General features: G+C 40.1%; 1 protein-coding gene across 2 annotated transcripts in view; it reads left to right on the top strand.

Moving 5' to 3' along the window:
* Positions 1-4,405: 4,405 nt before the first annotated feature.
* Positions 4,406-20,483, top strand: part of KIAA0232 (KIAA0232 ortholog) — a 63,894-nt gene continuing 47,816 nt past the window's right edge. Inside the window, exon 1 of one of the 2 annotated variants that reach the window (XM_053939967.1) lies at positions 4,406-4,564. The gene's annotated coding sequence lies outside the window, so the exon portion shown is untranslated. The remainder of the gene's footprint in view (positions 4,565-20,483) is intronic. The other variant, XM_053939964.1, reaches the window with a different exon arrangement.

Below are 20,483 nucleotides of genomic sequence, written 5' to 3' on the forward strand. Positions count from 1 at the left end.
TAATTGTCCTTAAAATGCAATTGCATGTAATACTTGCTTTGTATTTCATCACTTGTGAAAATTGTAACACTGTACTTCCTGTAGTCCTTTCATTACACCCCAAGTGAAAGCTATTCCTTGGTGTATGGTTTCAAACGCTGTATCTAGGTACTTGGACCTTAGCATTCATTATGTAGTGTAACATTTTCATTTTTTTAATCTTTTTGTACTGCTTGGCAGTTTGTCCAAATGGCTACAGATAATTATCACGGTTCTTTATAATTTTCTCTAAGTACTTTTTACAACAGACTCAGGTGGTCTGTTTTAGGCACACAGCACCATGTTGAGAAAGAGTCCTGTTCACATATTACTTTGGGCTGTCCAAGGGTTTCTCAAGGTATTATTAGGGTTTCTCAATTGTTAGTGCTGCAGGATGAAAAAGGGTAAGAGTAACACTGAAGCCAAATAATTTTTTTTAAAAGTAAAGTTGTAAAGAAATACCAACACTGAGCCCAGACACTTGTTACAGAACAGCACTGCCTGACCTGCAGTTTCTGTGACAGTTTCCTACATGCAGTTTCTGCTCAAAGAAAACAAAAGTACATTTTGAGGTTATAGTGATCAAGTTGGACTGAACAGAAAATAAATTTACTTTGAATTATATAATTGATTTGTCAAGTGACTCAGATCTTCCAAGCTCATCACGCTAGTGTGCTCCTGTTAAAGATATTGAAACCTCTTTGAGAGGAGTCTGAAAGGAAAAGAGTTGAACTGTGGCCTCATGAAAGCCCCACTAAAATTCAGTGTCACATTCCAGTCACTGCAGTGGATGAGGTCCTTGATGGTGACAACACAGTGGTCCTCTGATTCTGTTGGTAAGTAGAGCTTGGTTTTTCAGTGCACAGGGATATTATTAGGAAATGGGGATCAGTAAAAAGGAATCTAAAACCTGATCTAGTGCTGAGGAATACCTTTTGAATGTGTCATTTGAACAGAGTTATTACTTCTGGGAGGTGTGAACGTCTTTGCTTAAAACCTGAAATGGATCCTGAAAAGAAGTAAAAAAGTTAGGCAAGACTTCATGGAATTAAGAATAGTTTCAAAGAGATAAATATAATTTTGAATCTGTGCATCAAGATTTCAAATAAAACTCGTCATGAGTCTATTGGATATTCCCTGTTTCAGGTTACATTAACGTCCATCCATTTTCTAGATTTTAAAAACATATTATGACTTTATGTATATATTTAGATCCTGCACATTTAAATGATCTTTTAAGTTCTTGGACTATGTATATTCCCTCACGAATGGTACTGTAGCTCTGTTTCTAAAATGCTGAATGGGCAGATTGTTTTTATCATGCATTTCATATGAACAGTTTATGAACTGTGAACAACAGAATTGTCTACTGATTGGTTATCGTGACTTTCAAAGCTAACTGATACATAATCCCCGCTCAGGGAAAATCAGGGGATTTTTATTGCACCTACAAGGAAATTTTAGGGAATATTATAAACTGACTGATTTTAAGGAAGTAAGAGGAGGCTGACAACAAAATGCTTACAAGCTGTGGCTATCTAATACTGAACTGCTGTGTAATTTCTCCTTCAGTAGGTTACTTAAGGGAAAAAATTATATATTATGAAATGGAGAATAATAAATAAATATATTATTTATTGGAGACCCTTTCAGCAGCGATCACAATGAAAAAGGGAAACTGTGCTACTTGCTGAGGCTGACAGCTAAAGGCACAAGTCCATCAGGCACTCAGTTGTGGTTTAGCATTCTTTTCAACACAGATCATTTAGCCTTCGTTTTCCAAACAAGTGCTGTCACCTACAGTGCACACCCACATAGTTGTTCTCAGGGTGAAGGTTGTCACACAGAGGCAATAAACAGGGTTCCCATAGAAAACTTCCATCTTTGATAGCACTTCAGAAAGCAAAAAGCACTGATTGCAGCTCACATGCTCTATCCCTACAGCTTTTTGGAGGAAAAGTTCATTAGCTGCTTTGCATGCCAAGGGACCAGCTGTCCTTCAGCACATGGAGCTACTCTGATTGACCAGGAGGACAAGTGGGAAATAAGCTCACAGCAGTGCCAGCACGGCATATGGTCATGTACCAGCTGTTTCTGAAATGCTTGCCAAATTGAGATCAGAACTGGGTTGGTTGTTAGGAAAATAAAACCCAGCAAAAACCAACAAACAAACAAAAAATTCTACTGTCGGGATTCCTGAGATCTGACCACAAAACCAGAACTGTCAATTTGAAATGTCACACAGCAACTACGTGAATATTCAGAATAATCTGTCATTGGCCTCCATGCTCTGACTTGCTCCATTAGAAGAACACTAATGTTCTGAACATCTGTTCCTTCTATAATCTTTCAGAGAAAAAAATGTTTAGAAAGGGTGAAATAGAATAAGTGGATTCGTATTGATGATATACATTACTAATACATTAAGGATATGTGCAGAGGACTGTATGGAGATTGATTTAAATTGGTGCCAATTGTTACTACAGACAGATCCCAGGTGCCTCATATTTTAGTGTATCTTATTCTACCTTGAAAAGGGGAATTCAAATACTGAACTCCTGAACAAAAGCAGATTTGATTGTGATTGGCGCGAGTTGCGTTACAGTGGTGGTGAAATGCTTCTGATAAACCCGGGGAATGACTCAGCAGAAAACAGTCAGCAGGATTTTTCTCCCAAAGCTTTTCAGTTTCAGCTTTTCATAACAAGAAAATAACTTGAACAGTAATTAAATAGTTCAGAGAATAATTCTATTCTTTTATCACACAGTTTAAAGGACTTCTTTCTCTTTAGATTTCTCCCAAAATGCTCCTGCAAGGTTTGGAGAAAGTAACTGATTAACTGCACGTTCATACGACATCAATTACTGCCTCAGCAACATTTAAGAGAATGCTGGTAGTTCATGTAGCTACACAATCTTGCATACTTAACTTTTGGCTAGCCTAAGTCAGATTTATGACTAAATTAGGCACTAAGGATGTTCAAAATTGGCAAACCCTAGCTAAAACAAAAAAAAGAATAATGTTGCTCTGTATCAGAAAATGAGTATACAGGCTGGGAGGCAGTGTTTGCATTCATGCTTCTTATGAGATGTATTTTTTATATAAAGACTTAACTTGTTGAAAGGCCTAAATGGGACCACATCCGGTACTGGGGGATCATGTTTTCAAAGGCAATCTTGGTTCCAGTGACTGAAGATGTTGTGCACAAAAGAAGCAGTGTGAGCCAACATGGATGACATACTGCATTTTGGAACTCTAGGAGCCACACGTTGAGCAGTGAACAAAAGGAAGAAAACCTCAGGATTACACAGACAGAAGACTTACTTTGACATCTTACATAATATTAACTTTCCTTAGGCCCGTATGTGTTCATGCATTTGAGAAATGTGGGGTGGTAGTGTACACCTGAAAAAAGCATCATTATTTTCCCAATTAAGAAGCTTAATGAGTACTTTGGTGTGTCTTGTCATATTTTCAGCCTTACAGTGGCCCATTTTCACCCATTTACTATGCTAAAAATGTTGCCCTTTCATTACTCCACAGTTGTGTAAACAGTTGTGATTAAACTGGCATTTAATCAATTGGAACAAAATCCCCGTGGCTCCCGAGGAGTTCACCTACTAAACCCGACTTTCCATGGCAAGAATCTTCTAACAGACGACTTCCCTTCCAGACGGGCTTTCATTGCGCAGTAAAATAAACTTTTATTTGCTAACCTTGCTCACGGAGTCGTTCAGGATTTCAAAAGGACCTCACATGACAAACACCGCTACGCTCCATCATTATCCCCCGCTCCCTCCCTCGCATTCCTGCGCCGGCCCTGCCGGGGTGTTCCCCACCCGGCGGCACAGCCCTCCCGAGGGGCGCGGGTGCTTCCGGCCGGGGGCTCTCCCGCCCCAGCGGCGGCCCCGGGGGCCGGCGCCGCTCCCGCCGCCCGCCCGGCGACCTCCGAGCGCCTCGCCCGCCGCTTCCCTCCTCAGGCGGCCGGCGGACAGCACGGCGCTCTCCTCAGGCGGCGGGAGGCTGAACAACCAGGGCAAAGGACACTTCCCCTCCTCCCCCCCCCCTTCCTGCGCCGCAGCCCCGACATGAAGGCGGCTCGCCGGCGCCCGGGCCCTAAGGACGACGACACACGTAGGGACAGGGATGGGTACGGGACGGACCGGACTGGTCCCGTAGTCTCCCGCCCACCGGCGAGAGGGTCGCTAGCCCCTCCCCACCCGCCCGGCGCAGCCCCACGGCTCTGGGATCAGGGATCCGGGCCGCCCTCTGGGCGGAGGGATACGGGGCGGAGCCGGCGGCGCGGTCCGCTGGGGCGCTGAGTCCCGTTGCCGGGTGACGGAGCGGCCGGGCCGGCCCCCTCCCTCCCTCCTTCCCTCCCCGTGGCGCTGGAACCGCCGCCGCCGCCGGTTTACGTAACGCCTCCCGGGGCAGGTCCCGGCTCCGTCCCGCCCGCCTCACTCGGGGACGGCAGCAGCGGGACGGAGTCCGCTGCCTCCTCCGGCTGCCAGAGGCCCCAGGGCCCCGCTCTGCGCCACCACGGCAGGTAAATTCCCGCCGCGGGCCCGGGGAGCAGAGGGAGGGGCAGGGCTGAAGGGAGGGAGGGAGAGTGGCAGCCGCCCTGTCCGTGGAACGGGAGGACGGAGCCGGGAGGCGGCGGCGGGCGCCTTTCCCCTCCCCCGCTTCCTTCCCACCGCTCCGTTGGAACAGGCGGGCTGGACCCCCGGGAGCGCCGGCCCGGTGGCTCGGGGCCCGACCGGGAAGGCCCGCGCATCCCTGCCCGCTCCGCTAACAGCCCGGGAAGAGGAGGAGTTGCGGGACCGGGCCTGGTCCCGCCGGGAGGACGGTTTCCCGGGACGGCGCGTTGCGCTCCTGGGCTGCGCCCGGCGCAACGCGGCGGGAGCGTGCCGGGGGGCGCGGGAGGAAGGGGCCGGGGAGGGGGTGACAGGAGCGCCGGGGGCCGGGTGGGGGGCGGCTGCCGGCCGGCGGCGGGCAGGGCTCGGGGGCGGGGCCGGGGGCCCGGCCGGGGTGCCCCGGTCAGAGCGCTGCCCGGGAGGGGAGCTGAGCCCTCCGTGGCTGCCGCCGACTCCACGCTCTTCCATCCCGGCGGGACCTGGCGCCAGGTGAGCGGCTTGTGCCGCGGCCGGGAGGGAGGCGCCAGCCTGGAGCGGGAGCAGCGGCTCGGTGCCCTCGGGCTGGGTCACGCTCGGGAGCAGAGGAGGAGAGGGCGGGAGGGAAAGGCGGCACCCAGAACCCACCCGCCGCGGGTGCCGGCCCGCGCCGGTGTCATCCGGCGCCAGCAGACGGCAAAGCGGAGGATGCGGCGGTTCGGGTCGGAGTAGGGAGATCCTCCTGATCCGGGCAGCGCCTCGCCTGCCCCGCCTGACCCCGAGGTTGAGGTGACGGGGTTGCACCACTGCCGGGCCCGGCTGGTGCTCACGCCGTGACCTTTTATCCTGTGCGGGCGTGGGGCCGATGGATACCGCCCCGGCTGAGCCGCGGCGTTACAGCGCTGCCCCGGGGGCCGATCTGGCGGGGCTCGCTCCCCTCTTGGGTTTTTTTTTTTTTTCCCTTTTTTTTTTTTTTTTCGTTTTTCCCCTTCCAGCGGCATTGTCCTTTAGGGCCTATTGAAGGCAAAAGGCGGATAGGAAGGCTAGGGCTGCTGCTGTTTGAGGAGGCGGAGCTGGGCTGATGGGAGACTGACGGGAGCCGCATCCTATGGGCTCTGGGAGCCGGGCGCCGCTGGGGCGGGACCGCCGGCCGCGGCCTCTCGCGGCGATGGGCGGGGTGGGGGACAAGGTTTGGCGAAGGTTACAGCTGAATGCAGAAGTGACACAAACTGACACTTCGCTCCAGCAAACTCATTCCCATCTTCTCCTCGTGTCGTCTCGATTAAAAGTATACACGTATAGAATCCTGTAATGAAACTTTGAGAAAATCGAAACTGCGGTCCTTTTTTTCCTGTCTTGTCTTTGTTTTAATTACTCATTGCAGTACCTGATACTGATCTGAAGGGTGAAAATGCTTGTCCTTCCTTTCAAATAAAACACATTCCTGTATTCTGGTGTTTTCTGTGTATAAGTGATTTGGGCGGTAATTTATAAGCTTGGGATCGGAGGCCTCTGTGGTGTGTGTAGTTGCTTTTCTTCATTCAAACCCTTTAAAATGTTTATGGTTTCTCTTGTACACCATATATTTCTTTTGTATTCCTGGAATGAAGTGGGAATTGCCGATTGACTTTGGTTTCTCAGCTGTCAAAAGTGAACTCGTGATGATTCAGTAGATAATTGTGTAAAACAAAGTACTTCACCGCAGTGCTTAAACCCTGGGTATTGCAAACTCCTCACAATCCATGGAAGTCTGTAATTGACATTTTTCTTTACGATTTAAGACAAAAATATGCCTTACAAACGTAAATGACATGGAACTTGATTGTTACTTGACGTGTAACTGTACAGATTTTATTTTGTACTAATCCTCCATCTGCTGTTTCTTGTTAGTATGGATATGCTAAAATGGTAGTGTACAATCATTCTCTTCTAGTCAATAAAGCATATCATAGGTATCAACATTTTCTCTTTTCATCATTGAGATATAAGAGGGGATGTAAGTGACTTGAAGAAAATGAGTAGTATGTTATATGTTCATAATGTTGTTTATTTTCAAAGACTTGACAATTATAGGGGAAATCCTGAGACAGGCCATTAAAAGCCTCAGCAGCGTATATCCCCACCATGTTCTGCTTGACAGATATTAACACATGTACAGTGACAGAACTTTATCCATCTGTTTGGAGCACCATTGGGATTAAGACCCTTTGAGTCCATAGATTCTGCAAATTTGGGTTCGGTATGTGACCCTCCAGCTTTTCTGCTCATGAGCAGTGGAATTGGAAGGAAAATAAGGGTCAAAGAGATCTATATAACCCAAGAAGAAAAAATGGAGGCCCTGAACTTCTCTTACCTTACTATGCCTGTTTCATGGGCATATTTCAGCATTCCCCACTGCTTTTGTTGTTGCTGTTTGTTATTCTTCCAAGTAAGAGAATTTCCATAGGGGTAAAATGATGTCAGCATTTTCCTTTGCTCATTTGCTGTGCATTCTAGCAGGAACAGGGTCAGAGGAAGATCTAGATACTGTTCAAAACTTCATTATTTGTTCATCTTGAGCATCTTGTTTCTAGGCATATAGGGGGAATAAAGCAACCAAGAGGTTGCACAGGCAAATTTTCTTGAAGGATTTTATTGGGCTTTAGGCATAGTGTTGTAGAGTCAGAATGGACACTTTATATGCTTAGCTGGAATCCTAGCAAAATCCTGTCTCCGTTTGCTGCTTCTTTGCAATAGCTAATAACTAAAAGTAACAATTTAGTACTATAATAGGATAGGCAACAATGTCTGGTAGAGCAGAATGTGGTGAAGGCAGTAAGACTTTGAATTCCTGTAGAGTTGGAGAGTTAGCAGGAAATATTCCCATTATCTGCATTGCTAATGGAGCTTGGAATACAAATGATCTTGTAGAAGCTATTTAATGTGTTCTGTTTATTGGGATAGTCTGTTTTTAGGATATTCTTCTGTCTCGTGGAACAGAGATTGGTATCCTTCATTTTTGTCCAAGAAAAGTGACAGGCTGGTTGGATAATTTGTAAATGGAATTGCTGAAATGAGTTGTGTTGTCCATCCCCATAGTCCTGCCCCAGGAATTTTTTCCAACTAATGTCAATTGCATGATACAAAAGAAAAATGTTCAAATGAGTATTGATGTGCTTAGTTACGTTTCAATACACAGACAAAAGGACAATTGTCTGATTGGAAGGAAAACTATGGGTTTTTTTGTTAGTTTGGAAATAATTTGCCAGATTTTTCTAGTCAGAAGTACCATATAACTGCGGCACTGTCAGAATGTTTTAGTAGAAAAATACCTAGATGGGCTAGTTATAATATTTTTACTAAAAAGCATCTTGCTCTACTTTCCTAAAGTTGATTGGGTACATTTTTAATGGATATTAAGAGACTGAATGTGTATTTTATTGGCCCATAGAGGTGGTTGGGGGCAAGGGTTCAGTAGCTTAAACATTCAGTACAAAGATTATTCTTTCACAGACATCTTACTAGCAGCTATTTCTGTACCTTTATTGGAAGCTGCTGAGTATCTAAAATTTTAAATTATCTACTTCCTTTATAATTTCATGTGCAGTACGTTTGGATCTACCTGCATAATACTATACATTGTTTGTTTTGTTTCTGCATCTAAATTTGTTCATAACTTTGATACCAAAGAGGACATATGGAATCTGTCTTTCCAAGAGATTTATTTCTGGGGCAGTAGTGTGGAAATTTAAATAATGAAGTATTTAAATTCATTTTTCACTCTTGTGATATTATATGTAATATTTTAATTTTATTAGTGTGGAAATATAAATTATGGTGTATTTAAATTCATTTTTTCAGTTCTGATATTACATGTAAGTTTAATTATATCCTGCTAAGTCTGTGCTCAGGCTTGATGTAGTGATTTTCATTTTTAATACAGTTTGGGGAATGTTTAAATTTCTGGGTTATGCTGTATTGAGGAAGAAATTTCAGATATGCAGTCCATGCTAATGTTACTTGTGGCTGTAACTTTCTAGGCCTTGCTCTAGAAAGGATTGCAAGTGAAAATTTGTACTCTGTGCAAAAAAAGTTTGTTAATAAATAAAAATAAATTGTAACAGGGATGAAATCTGAATAATTTTGTGGGGTTTTTACAGCTTTTAAAAATCTTTCTCTAGTTACTGTTCAATTTACCAAAGGAATAAGGTCTGCTGGATAGAGTGCTGGGCTAGGATTGAGAAAAGAGACCTGCAAGAAGTTTTCTATCAGCTGTACCACTGAGTGAATTCAAGTGAAATTTCATTTTCATGTGCTTGTGTTTAAGGTGCTGTATGGAAAGGAGTAGCTGTTATTCCTTTTGTAGGTTGTTAAATTGTGTGAGTTTGTTTTTATGGACTAGCTTGGTTGTAGAAGAATTCTGAAGGCAGACACGTCTTGCTGTCTTGCTGTCTTGCTGATGAGATTTTGCATATATATATACTGTGGAAGAAAGTACACAGAGAGAGAGATAGGGAGTAAGAGACTGTGGGTAGCTGAAGGCCAGAAAAAATAAAGCAACCTGACATAAGATGGCACAGCTTTAACATCAGAGCAGCGGAGCAGAGTTGCAAGATCCGTATCCTCTGCAGGGTTATTCCAGGTAGTGATAGCGTAGTCAGAACTTCGATTGAGATAATAATCATCAACAGTAAAATAAGAAAGCATGCTAAAACACACAGAGATTGATTCAATAAATTATTTTGTTAATTTAGCATGTGTCATATGTACTTTTTAAGAAAACAGTGTGTTTTATTAGCCTAAAGGAAAAGGTCTGCCTGAAGAATCACTAATGAAGAAATCAGTAATGCATATTGCTGCCACTGGATGAGTAATTAATTCTCACTAGATCCTTGTGACACTGTAATGTGTTATTATGAACTTGAACCAAAATTGAAGACTGTGGCTGAGTGGATGTGCAACTTTAAATATTGCATTGTATTTAGGATACTGGAATGTCCTGAAAGAAATGGGGCCAGCTTCCAGTTATTTGTTGGGTTCATATCTTTACTTTTAAAAGTACAGGAAAAACTTTTACTGTTTCATGATATTCGTTTCTGTTCTCTGAAGATTTTTAGCTAATTACTGCTACTAATTAGCTAAAGACTACTGTTCAGTGAATTCCTCTTCTGGTTCTGTTTTCTGGGGTAGAAGTTCAATCCACTGCATTTGACAGTGAAACTGAATTACCTTTAGTAATTTTTGTTTTATTGATGCTTTTATAGCAGTTTTGCTGGAAGTCATGTTGAATTGTGTGAGGTGACACAAAAGTTTTAAAATGCCTCTCTAAGTTCAGATATTAGTTTATCATATGCAGATGATTTTTTCTCCAGCCTCTCTGAACTGAATATCTTACTGACTTCAGAGAAACCTTAGAGTTCCAGTTTTTAGTAACTTTGTTCTTGAATTGTGAAAGAAATGCCTTGGTTAACAGTACAGTAACTTCCTTTATGAGAATTAATGTAATGCTGACCTGCTGTTTTTGTAAGAGGTTTTCTGGTTGCATTTTAGTAAAATGACCTTTTCAGCTGTCATTTGAAGTATCAGCTGTCATTGTTGTATCAAGCAACAAATGTATTATTTTAAGAGCAATATTAAATTGTCCTACTTATTCAGTTAGTAATTTTTTTTTAATAAGTAATGCTTTTAAACAACATACTTAATCATAAAAGTGGAGATATGGTAACAAATATCATCACTATTTTAATGGAAAAAGACAGCCTGGCAGTCTTACAACATAAACTGAACAATAAATGCCTATGCAAATTCATTCAAATGCTAAAATAGAAAGTATTTCATGTTGACTTGCTATTCTCTTCAAAATTGCAGAGTATCCTACTTTTTATTTCAATTTCATAAATAGATAGAAGCTAATTTACTAATATTCTGTAATAAAAATCAGAGGTGGTAGAGGGGCAGCGGAAAAGTATTTGAAACTATTTCCTTTGTAGGCCTACCATATTTTATGTGTAAAGTCAGTATCTTCTCTCCTGGTTAAGTTATAGAGCTTGCAAATGCAACTTGTCAGAACTCTTTTGTGTTTACTGAGCCTCCTGTGGCTAACACATCCTGTAAGTTCTTACACTCTTATTAATGAAAACATTGTCTATATATGACTTCCAACTGAATTTATAGAAACTTTTTTTTTATTTTTTGTTGAAAAGGCTATATAATTAGGTGAAGTTATATTTTTTTTAACTCTCTATGAGGCTATTTAAAGCTTTTCAGCAAGATAGTAATTAACTCCCTGAGCTGCAGACCAAGTATAGAAAACATCAATAGTAAGTATTCAGAAAATACCTTCATACAAATTAAAGAAATTAATAAACCAGAGTAAAATATACAGTGTGGTCTTTAATGAGTTAGCTGTTTATATACAGATGGATTATTAACCTTGCAAGTATAAATAACAGGACAAATATCGTAGCCTTTAAATGAACACTGGTGGTTGGATCTTTGGCATTCATAATTCATTTTCCTTTTCCTTGCCCAACTGAAAGATGCAGTGTGTGCCTGAGAGTAATTTGTGTATTAATTGAACTAAATCCTGTATGGTTGCACTACAAGAGTGGCCCCTGGATTCCAGCTGATATGAAGAGCACTGAATATTATTGGGGTAGTCCTGCTGGTGGCCTGGAGGATGATTTCACCTGGTGGCTGCCTGTGCCTTGGGGGAGTCTGCAGCACATGTTGGGGTACATGGGTGGATGCCTGTGTCTACTCACTGAGGTGTTCAGAACTGGGGCCACGTCTGTTTTAATGCACACATGTAACTTGGTGCATTAGCATCCCACTCAAAGCATTAGCATCCCACTTGGAAATGGAGTTCGAACACAGGCAAGTACATGTTGGTAGCAGATAGTTTGAACTGCTCTAAAAGTTATGTAAATAAAGGACATCAAGAGGGCAGGAAAGAAAATGATCAAATAGTCAAGAGCATGTATCTAGTCTTTCCATTACTTGACTCTATCCTGTGTTGTGTTTTTAAGTCCTTCATATATTCTAAGTGATACTAAGGCTAGTAAATACAGTGAGACTCAAGTAGGAGAAAGCTTACAGAGTTCACCTGCCAAAAATCCTGAAGATAAGTGTCTTGGTGAACTCAAAATATGTGCATCTATGTGATCACAGTTCTATTTGGTTTTGTTGTCTGTTAACTCCATTAATGTTTCCCTGAATCTGAGGAAGCGTTATTGAAGTATGATGATGGTAGTCAATGATGTGTAGTCTGTTGCTTGTGTACATAGTAAAAGGTACTGCTTTTGATGAATAGTGTCCATGTGAAGATTCTCATGGGACTGAACAGAAAAGACTGTAGCTTTCTCCTCCTTGAAGTTGCATCTAGAGAAGGATTTCTCCCCAGGATCTCTCAGGTCCAGTAGCAGCCCATCCAGGCAATGCCTGTGTAATAAATTGAGGTAAACAAGATGCGTGTCTCTGGCATTGCCCTGGTACACTGTTAAGATCTGCAAGTTTAAACTGAAAAACTTAAATCATACAACTATCTTCAGTGGTAAAAGAAATGTAGCAGAAAGGTCTGAAAGCTGTTGTTAGTGGTACTGTAATTACACTGATGGTTGGAGGGTAAAGTATGAGGTGAGGCAATGCCTCAGTGTTTGAGGTCTGCACATGCTGTCTTCTGCACTACTACACATTCTCATTCTCTTGGATTCTCCACACTTGGGTGATCCATTCTATTCTCACTTAGTTACAGAGCAACACCTGCCTCTCTCCCAGCAAATCTGAAGCAACTAGTAATTTCTTTGTCATCACCACTACCGTTTGAGACTGAGTCTGCTGGATATTACAAGTACAGGGTATGGTTGCATAGGTGCCTAGTGAATTTCTGTAAAAATATTGGAAGTAAATATCATACCTATTGAAGTACCTGAATTGGCTTCCACGCTTCACATTCCTAAGAATAATCGTTGTCTGAAAGACTTGGATTTGAATTAGCTAAAATGTAGCTTCTGCATTCTGCCTTCCTAATGTTTTCTTGTTATTCTTAAGTGGATCTAATAGCAAGTTGCTGCTGAAAGGGGCAACCCCACTTCCTCTCTTATGCTACATGTAGAAAATTTCGTGGTGAGAGAGTGAGTTGGTCACTGATTTGTATTTTTTGAAGACTGGGTTACCAGAAATGAAATCTTTGATTTGGAACAAAAAATTGATACAGTTCATCTCTGCAGCCACACAGTGAATGTGTTAAGTACAAGGACAAGAGAGTGAGAGCATGGAGGGGAGGATGAGAGAAGCAGTGGAATGCCTTGTCCTCTCTTGGTGGCAGTGTGCAGTGGTGGTGCAGTTCCTAGGTATATATAACAATTAGTTATACTAATGTCCTAGGTTGACTGTATGATGCTTTTATTCCCAATTGTCTGTTCTGTTTATGCTGAATAATAAGTTTTGCGCCTTTAAGACTTGTTCCAGGAGTGAAGGGAGGGAGAAGAAGTGCGGAGTTTGTTTTCAGAACCGGCTGGGGGGAGAGGCCAATTGAATCTGCCTTCTAGAGGAACCCCTTTGGGAATTCTCTCCCAAATTTGTCCTGAACCAGGACAACTAACTCACCTTCAAGTCATCCACAGAAGTTTCTCTATCAAAATGCTGCTGCTGTTGTTCTCTTGGAAGTTAGTTACTACTGCTATAAAAATTATCACTTCTGGTTTTTGCAAACTGGTACTTGTGCTAGCAGCAATAGTAATTCCTTTAAGTTTTTGTGTGATGTTGTTTTAACTAATTTTTGATGTGAAAAATATTTGTTAAGATTCTTTGTCATTAGATGCTGATTTGTATTTTTAAACTTCTAAAAAGTTATCATACATCTAAGTTATGCTGTATGTATACATTTTTTCCTTTTCAGCTAAGATTTAAAAAAAAAAGTAGTCACGTTAAAACAAAGTAAAAATTGGTTCAAACACCAGTGTAGACAGTAACAAACTAAATTGGAAAAAAAATTTCTCATGTCAGTTTATGTTTGTTTTTTATGGATAGAATGGAATTATTAGTACTGTATCGCTAGCTGAATAACCTTTTGGACAAATTCTTAAATAATGTAATTGTTGCCATTGTTAATGGCAGCTGGGCATTTGATAATAGTGAGGCAGCATTTCACTTCTCTAGATTCAGGCAATTTACAGATATCTTCCCATTTCTTAAATCTGATTAATGGAGGTATTTTTAACAGTTTTAAGTCCTTCTTAAATAGCAAAATTTTTGGAGATCTAATTCTTGGGGTTGAGGTGGTTGCAGGTTACAGATGTGCTGCACTTAAATTTATCTGGTGTAATTGCATAATCTGTGCTATCGGAGATTGTTTTATTTGTCATGTTTTATTTTGTCAGAAATGCTCTGAGCTCCATTCTGTTTATTGAAGTGGTATCTATGTGCTGCATAAGGGCATGCTTGCTTTTGGGTTTTTTTTTAATACAGCTTTAATATTGAATTGACCTCCTGAAGCAGTTTCTTGAGTGATGCTGTGAAATAAAAGGACTTCCATCTTGAAGATAAAATTTGCTTCCCAAATTATAAAGACTTCCACTGAACCATGATCTGCAAAACTTGCCAACTATTAGGATTATTAATGATTTTTTAAAAATTGTATTATATATACTGAAGGACTACTTGATAAGTCTCCACTCTGCAGAGATAATTTTTTACAAGCCTGCTGTATGTAATGAGAACCTTTCCAAAAGAGTCTTGTTTATGAAGGCACATTCAAACCTTTCAATTCTATGAAATGATGAAGTTTTGGGGTGTACACCGTGTCTGCAGGTTTTGTTGTTAGGTCATGCATTTCCTCTTTCTGTCTTGCCTTTCTTCCTTAACTTAAAAGTTTTACATTTTCCAGCTTACATACACATTTGTTTTGCAGAAGTGAAGAATACACAGATGACAAGAATTTGGGGTCTTTGATATGCAAGTGACCCCCTAGTGCAAGTGTTTCACCTGCTAGTTCTGCCATCCTTTAACAGCTGTTTCCCATAGCTCAGTTTTTGCTCCCTGACAGGATTGATGTTTTGACATCTTTAAACAAAGTTCCTGTGTGTTAATAATGTGCAGCCTGTGAGTGGATCAGCTTGTTGCACTCCTCCAGCAACTGTTTTTTTGAATTGTTGTTTTTGTATGATGGTAAACATAAATGTTTTATAAGAACAGCTGTACTAGTTCAGACAGAGGCTTTGATAAACCCTGCACTTGTCTGCAACATCATCTCTAAAGGAGCAGTTAGGGACAAAAACAGAACAGGGAGAATGATACCTCCCCTAAATTCTCCCTCAGCCACACACTATTTTCAGCTTAGGGGATTTCCTGACCCTGATATGGTTTGTCTAGTTGAAAACTCTCAAGGGATCTCTCCTACTCAATTTCTATTGAAGGCTTTCTAATTTTTTTTGAGTCTTCAGTATCTCTTGCAAGAAATTCTACAAGCTGTTGTGAGAAGTTTTGTATGTAGATCTTACTAACTCATTAGTACTTTCTAGTAACGAAAAATAGATACTGAACAGTCAGTCTCTATCCATGGAGAGACATGGATTAATAGCACACAACTCAATGATTTATGCCTGATAGCATCAGGTGGTTATTGCCCGTCTGCCTTATTTCAAGTTTGCCTATGCTATATTTTATTTTTTTATTGCCCAGTCCAGTTTCATAATGGCCTTCTGTATTTTTTCAGTTACTCTGAAGTCACTATTCCTGATCACTTGCTGTCCTTTGGTAGCTTTTAAATTGTGTCACTCATCTCATCTTCCAGGCCACTTAGGACTTTATCAGATAATGCAGGTCCCAGAGCAGAATCTTTCAGAACTGTGCTGGTGACTTCCCCTGGTGTCATCTTGATTATATTTGTTCTTTTTCTTTGCTAACCTGAGTAACTAGGGCTTACATGGTAGCTTTGAATCCTTTGAGTAATTCCATTAAGCTTTTATACAGGATTAGCAGCTTCAGATTTTCATTTGGATAAGTGTTATGAAAATAAGATTGCAGATTTGCAAGGGAAAAAATCTAGCAGTAACACCCACACACTGGTTTCTGTCTCCTGTGTGGGTTCTTTGACTTGAATTACCCTAGAACCATAAGCCCAGCCTTGTTAGACATCAGTTCCCTATAAAGCATAAACCCATAACAAATAAGACTGTATCACTCTTGCACCTCTTGGTAATGCTTCTTAAAAGAGATGGTTTTATGTATATTTAAAGTTGACTCACAGAGCTGCTTTTATGTTTCTGACCACTTTTAGTGCTTTGGTTCCAGCCAGGTGTTTAATCTCTGTTTCTCATGGCAGGACAATATTTCTGTAGTATTGGTCATGAATCAAGCTGCTGCTCTTGCTGTTTGTTGTGCAATAACATCAGACATCACCAGTGCATAAAAAGCTGTCCTTGCTCTGAAGACTACACAGCCAAATTTCTTAGATTATCAAGGAATGTGGTTAAAAAATAACAACTTCTCTTACTTCTGAATTCACATGTCTTTTAAATACCGTGTGAAATTAAGCACAGAAATTCCATTGTTTGCTAGACTTTAAATAGGCTTTGGTTTTGGGCTTTGACAGTGCCTTTCCCAGTGTGTAGTTGCTTGGTTTGTCTATTAAGGATTTGTTCAGCATTTTTGTGGAAAGAAACAAGAGAAATTATGGTAAAATTGCAGATTCTTCCACAATATTTAAGAACAATTTGAAATTCTGTTGCCATCATATAATGTGGTCATGATTTTGACTATCAGTTTTCTAAAGGGGACTGAAATTTACTGCACTGTGTATGTGATTTCAGTATGTTGTTGACCAAACTTGATAAAGTTTTTACTTTTAAAAATATCAATTTGAATTTTCATATTTTTTCCCTACCTGTAGTTGCCAGAGAGAGAACATATTGTTTGCTTTTAATGAAACAATGCTGGGAAAAAACATTATTTTGAAAAACATTGTCCTAGTTAAAAAATGTGGACTATCCACAAAAATGTATTCTGTCCACATTAAAAAAAAAAAAAAATATATATATATATAAGTCTATTTTTTTCCTCTGTTCATTGAATAAATGAACAGTGTGAAAATGGAGGAAAAAAGTTTTGTAAATGAGAGCTGTTAATTTAAACTGTGTAATGCACTGGTGTATTTCAAAGACTAATAGAGGAAACTTTGTATAAAACAGCAGTTTTGATTTAACTATTGTGTGAGAATGTGTTTGCTCTAATTGTTAACATGTAGCAGTAGGCAGCATGAAACACTGGAAACACAGATGTTTTCCCTTTTGAGAACTGGAGGAAAGAAAAGTAGTATCTATGGATTATCCAAGAGATTGGCTTCTCTGTAGAAATGTATCAAGATGTGTAAAGAGTAAATTTGAGTTTTTAGAGACTTGCTTGCAGGTTGTATAAGTAAACAGCATATTAGTTTTCAACCTCTTTCAATATGTAATCCAGTAATATTTTTTTTTTCTAATGATGGTATAGACCCCAATGTAGTGACTTTAAGCCTGCACACAATTTGCTTCCTTTTCAAGTTATCTTTTATGATCCCCAAGACATTGCCTGTGGACCTTTAGTTTACCTGATAGGACAATTGTAAGGGTATAGTTTTTACTTTCTTAGTCCAATATCTTCTACTGCTTTAAAAGTTGATATTTAAGAAAACTTGAAAGAGTGTTAAATCATTGTATTGTTTTGGGGTTTTGTAATTTACAAAAAAAATGTTTACTTGGGACTTTACTACATGGATACACAATTTTCAGAGGCCTCTTGATACTGATAAAGTAGAGATTAGGTTACCTTAGATTAATTCAATGGGTTTTGTGGTTTGGCTTTGGTTACTGTTTTCTAACAGTGTGAAAGAGAATATGGAGAAAAAAAGCTGTTAAAGATGTGGAATTGTCTTGCTTGGCATGAACTTTTAGTTAATGTTTCTATTGATAATCCAGACATTATCACTTTCTTGGTGTGCTTGTATCAAGCTTCATTGAAGAGTGATTTAACTATACTTTTCTTTTACTGCATTCTTTGGTAATCTCTAATTTTATGCTGTCGTCCTGTATCCCCTAGACACAACTACCACAAGGATTTGTGTTACTCATTATTGTAGTACCAAGACACTTAAAAAAATGTCCTGTGTATTTCTTATTACAGTACCCATATTCCAGTTATTTTACGGAAGACTAGATTACTTAGCCTTCAAAAAAGGTTATTTACCATGAAAGAGCAACTGTGTTGTAGGGAACAAACCTGGAGAGCTCCAGCATCACTTTCCATATCATTGATCCTCCTTTCTGGTGCTTGCTATAGGTTATTTAAAGTTGTTGCTTTGCCATAGCTGGATCTAAGGAGGCTAAGGCTTAATTACTTTCTTCTGTTGTCTATTGTAGATCAAAAGAGAGTATTTAGTGTCTATCACACTGAATAGAATTTTGAGAAATACATGTATTCTAAGACAGTCTGAGTTGAAAAATCTGAGAATCTGAGTGTTAATACAATGTGTTCTCACTCCTTTAGAAGATGCTTCATAAATTGGCTCTTATGCCTCTACTCGTTAAGCTGCTGACACGTTTTCTAGTGTGACCTTGTTAAGGTCATCGATTAGTATTGCGAAAACTGAAGGTTACTTTATAGGAAAAAATATACTAAGAAGTGGAGTAAGGAGAAATTATTTTGAAATAGTTTTAACACATTTTTTTACTTCGTAAATAAAAAGTAGTTTTTAGAAAGTATTGATACAGATGTTTAAATTTGTATTTGGTAATTCTTGTTATAAGGCATGTCCATCTGTCATATTTTATAGCTGGAAATGGAGAATCCTTTCTGACTTAGTTAAAATAACTAGGTTTCCACTAATTATTTAAGATGTAATGTGCTCCCTCTGTTCAGATTAGTCCTGGCCTTGTGAGGATGGAAAAATTATTTTTAGTGATACAGTGTGAAATAGATTTAAGAGGGATAATAACTTATTTGTCAGAAAGTGTTATCTCTAAAATCAAGCTTCACATCTATCAGCAGAAATGTTTGCTCTTTGAGTGGCTTGTATTAATTTGATATGGAAAATCTCTCTAGAAGTGGGATAGAAAAATACTCTATGAAATTTTGTTAACTCTAAAACATAATGGAAATGTTTAAGACCATCTGTGAAACAAAATACTTGAGAGCTGTAAAATGAGAACTCTTAAGTAATATTTAATAGATTTGTTTAGATTTCCAGGTCTTATATCATGTAACTGAATGTTAAAAGAGGTAGTGGAATATTATATTCAGTAAAGCTGGAGTGCAAAACAAATTGCAAAAATTTTGTTGTCTGATTTCATAATTCCTCTTGTAATCTGTCTCTCTTGCTGTCTTTTCCCTCTCCTCCACATCTAATAAAAGCAAGACGCACTTTAACTGGTCAGCTGCAGTCAATCAGATTTTGTTAGCTTAGGTCTCAAGAACTGAATTTCTCAAATGTCTCACTTAAATAAGTGTTAAGATAGAAAAGAGAGGCCCCATTATCATCTTGTTCAGGGAAAAGCTGAAGCATAAACTCAGTCCTTTCTCGGTTTAGCTAAGGAGCTAAACAATGTGTCAAAGTTTTGATTGAAGTGAGTCAGTAGCCAGAAGCTACAAGGACTGTGACATTGACTTGGGGAGAACATTCATCACCTGCTGTGCTGTGGACAGCCAACAGGACTGAACAGGTTTTTTGGAATGTTGTTCTTCAACAATTAAGATAATATGGACTTCTTAAGAGTTAGGACCATGGCTCTTGGATTTGTTAGTTAGTGGCTCTTGGATTTGGACTACCTTGGGTCACAATACTAGACTTTTCTTGTACTTTCTGTTCTCTAATTATGTGATGAAGCAGTAACCTCCAGTGGCTTGCAGTGTCTTTCTGCCTACTGTTATTTGTGCATACTTAAAAATTTTGACTAACTGAAACATGCTGCTGAGCAATATTGAATAATGTCATGTTATCCCCTTTCTCAAAATGAGCACTGCAGCCAGAGCAGTAAGGTCACTTTAGGAGAGGGAAGGGGTTTTGTGAACTCGGTAGCAACTGATCGTAATGGGTTTCTATTTGGTGATGTTGCAATTGACTTTGAAAAATCTGGAATATACATTTGTACCTGTGTGGTGGTGTAAAGAAAGCTCCTAAAAACTATCATCTTTTGTTGTGTTGATACGTATTGACTTTCAGTTTTGTTTGGCCACTGAACACATGCTGCCCACATGAAATGCTGCCCCCAGTATCTAGTTCAGATAGTTGCATTAGGTGGTGCCTGTTGTGTGTTGGTTATCTTGCACTGGGTTGAAACAAAACAGCAGATTTTGCTTAGTCACTTGAGTCTATTTTGTTTCCTTTCAGTGAAGGGATATTTCCTGCTTGGAGTTGAGCTTTGTTTTCTCATGCTAAGAAGCTGGAGAGGAGAAAGAAGGCCTACACAAATGCCAGATTGGCATGTGGTTGATAAGTAGACCAATCAAAAAATGCCTTTTTTGGGCTGACATTTTCTGCGTTCAAGAGCAGAATGCTGACGTGTGTAGTGCTTGCACCTTCTGCCCCTGGCTTATCAAGATTGATTTGTGATTGTGGGTGGGATAAGTCTTAGGATAGTTTGTCTATTTTAGGACATGGTTTAGAGTTTAAGCTCTCAGGTAGGATAGGTGCATGCATTGTGTAAAGAGGGTTGAATGTTAATTTTTGGCACGGATAAATTATACTCTGCTCAAATTTTTGAAGTTATTCCAGGGATTTACATTTTTATAAGGACAGATTTTGGATGATAAAATGTTTTACTGTCCTGGAACAAGGCGAATAATTGAAATGAAGGAAAAACAACCCAAAAACCACCACCACCAAAAAACCTGAACCTGAAGGTA

The sequence above is a fragment of the Vidua chalybeata genome, chromosome 4 (assembly GCF_026979565.1).
Source record: "Vidua chalybeata isolate OUT-0048 chromosome 4, bVidCha1 merged haplotype, whole genome shotgun sequence".
Lineage (NCBI taxonomy): Eukaryota > Metazoa > Chordata > Aves > Passeriformes > Viduidae > Vidua > Vidua chalybeata.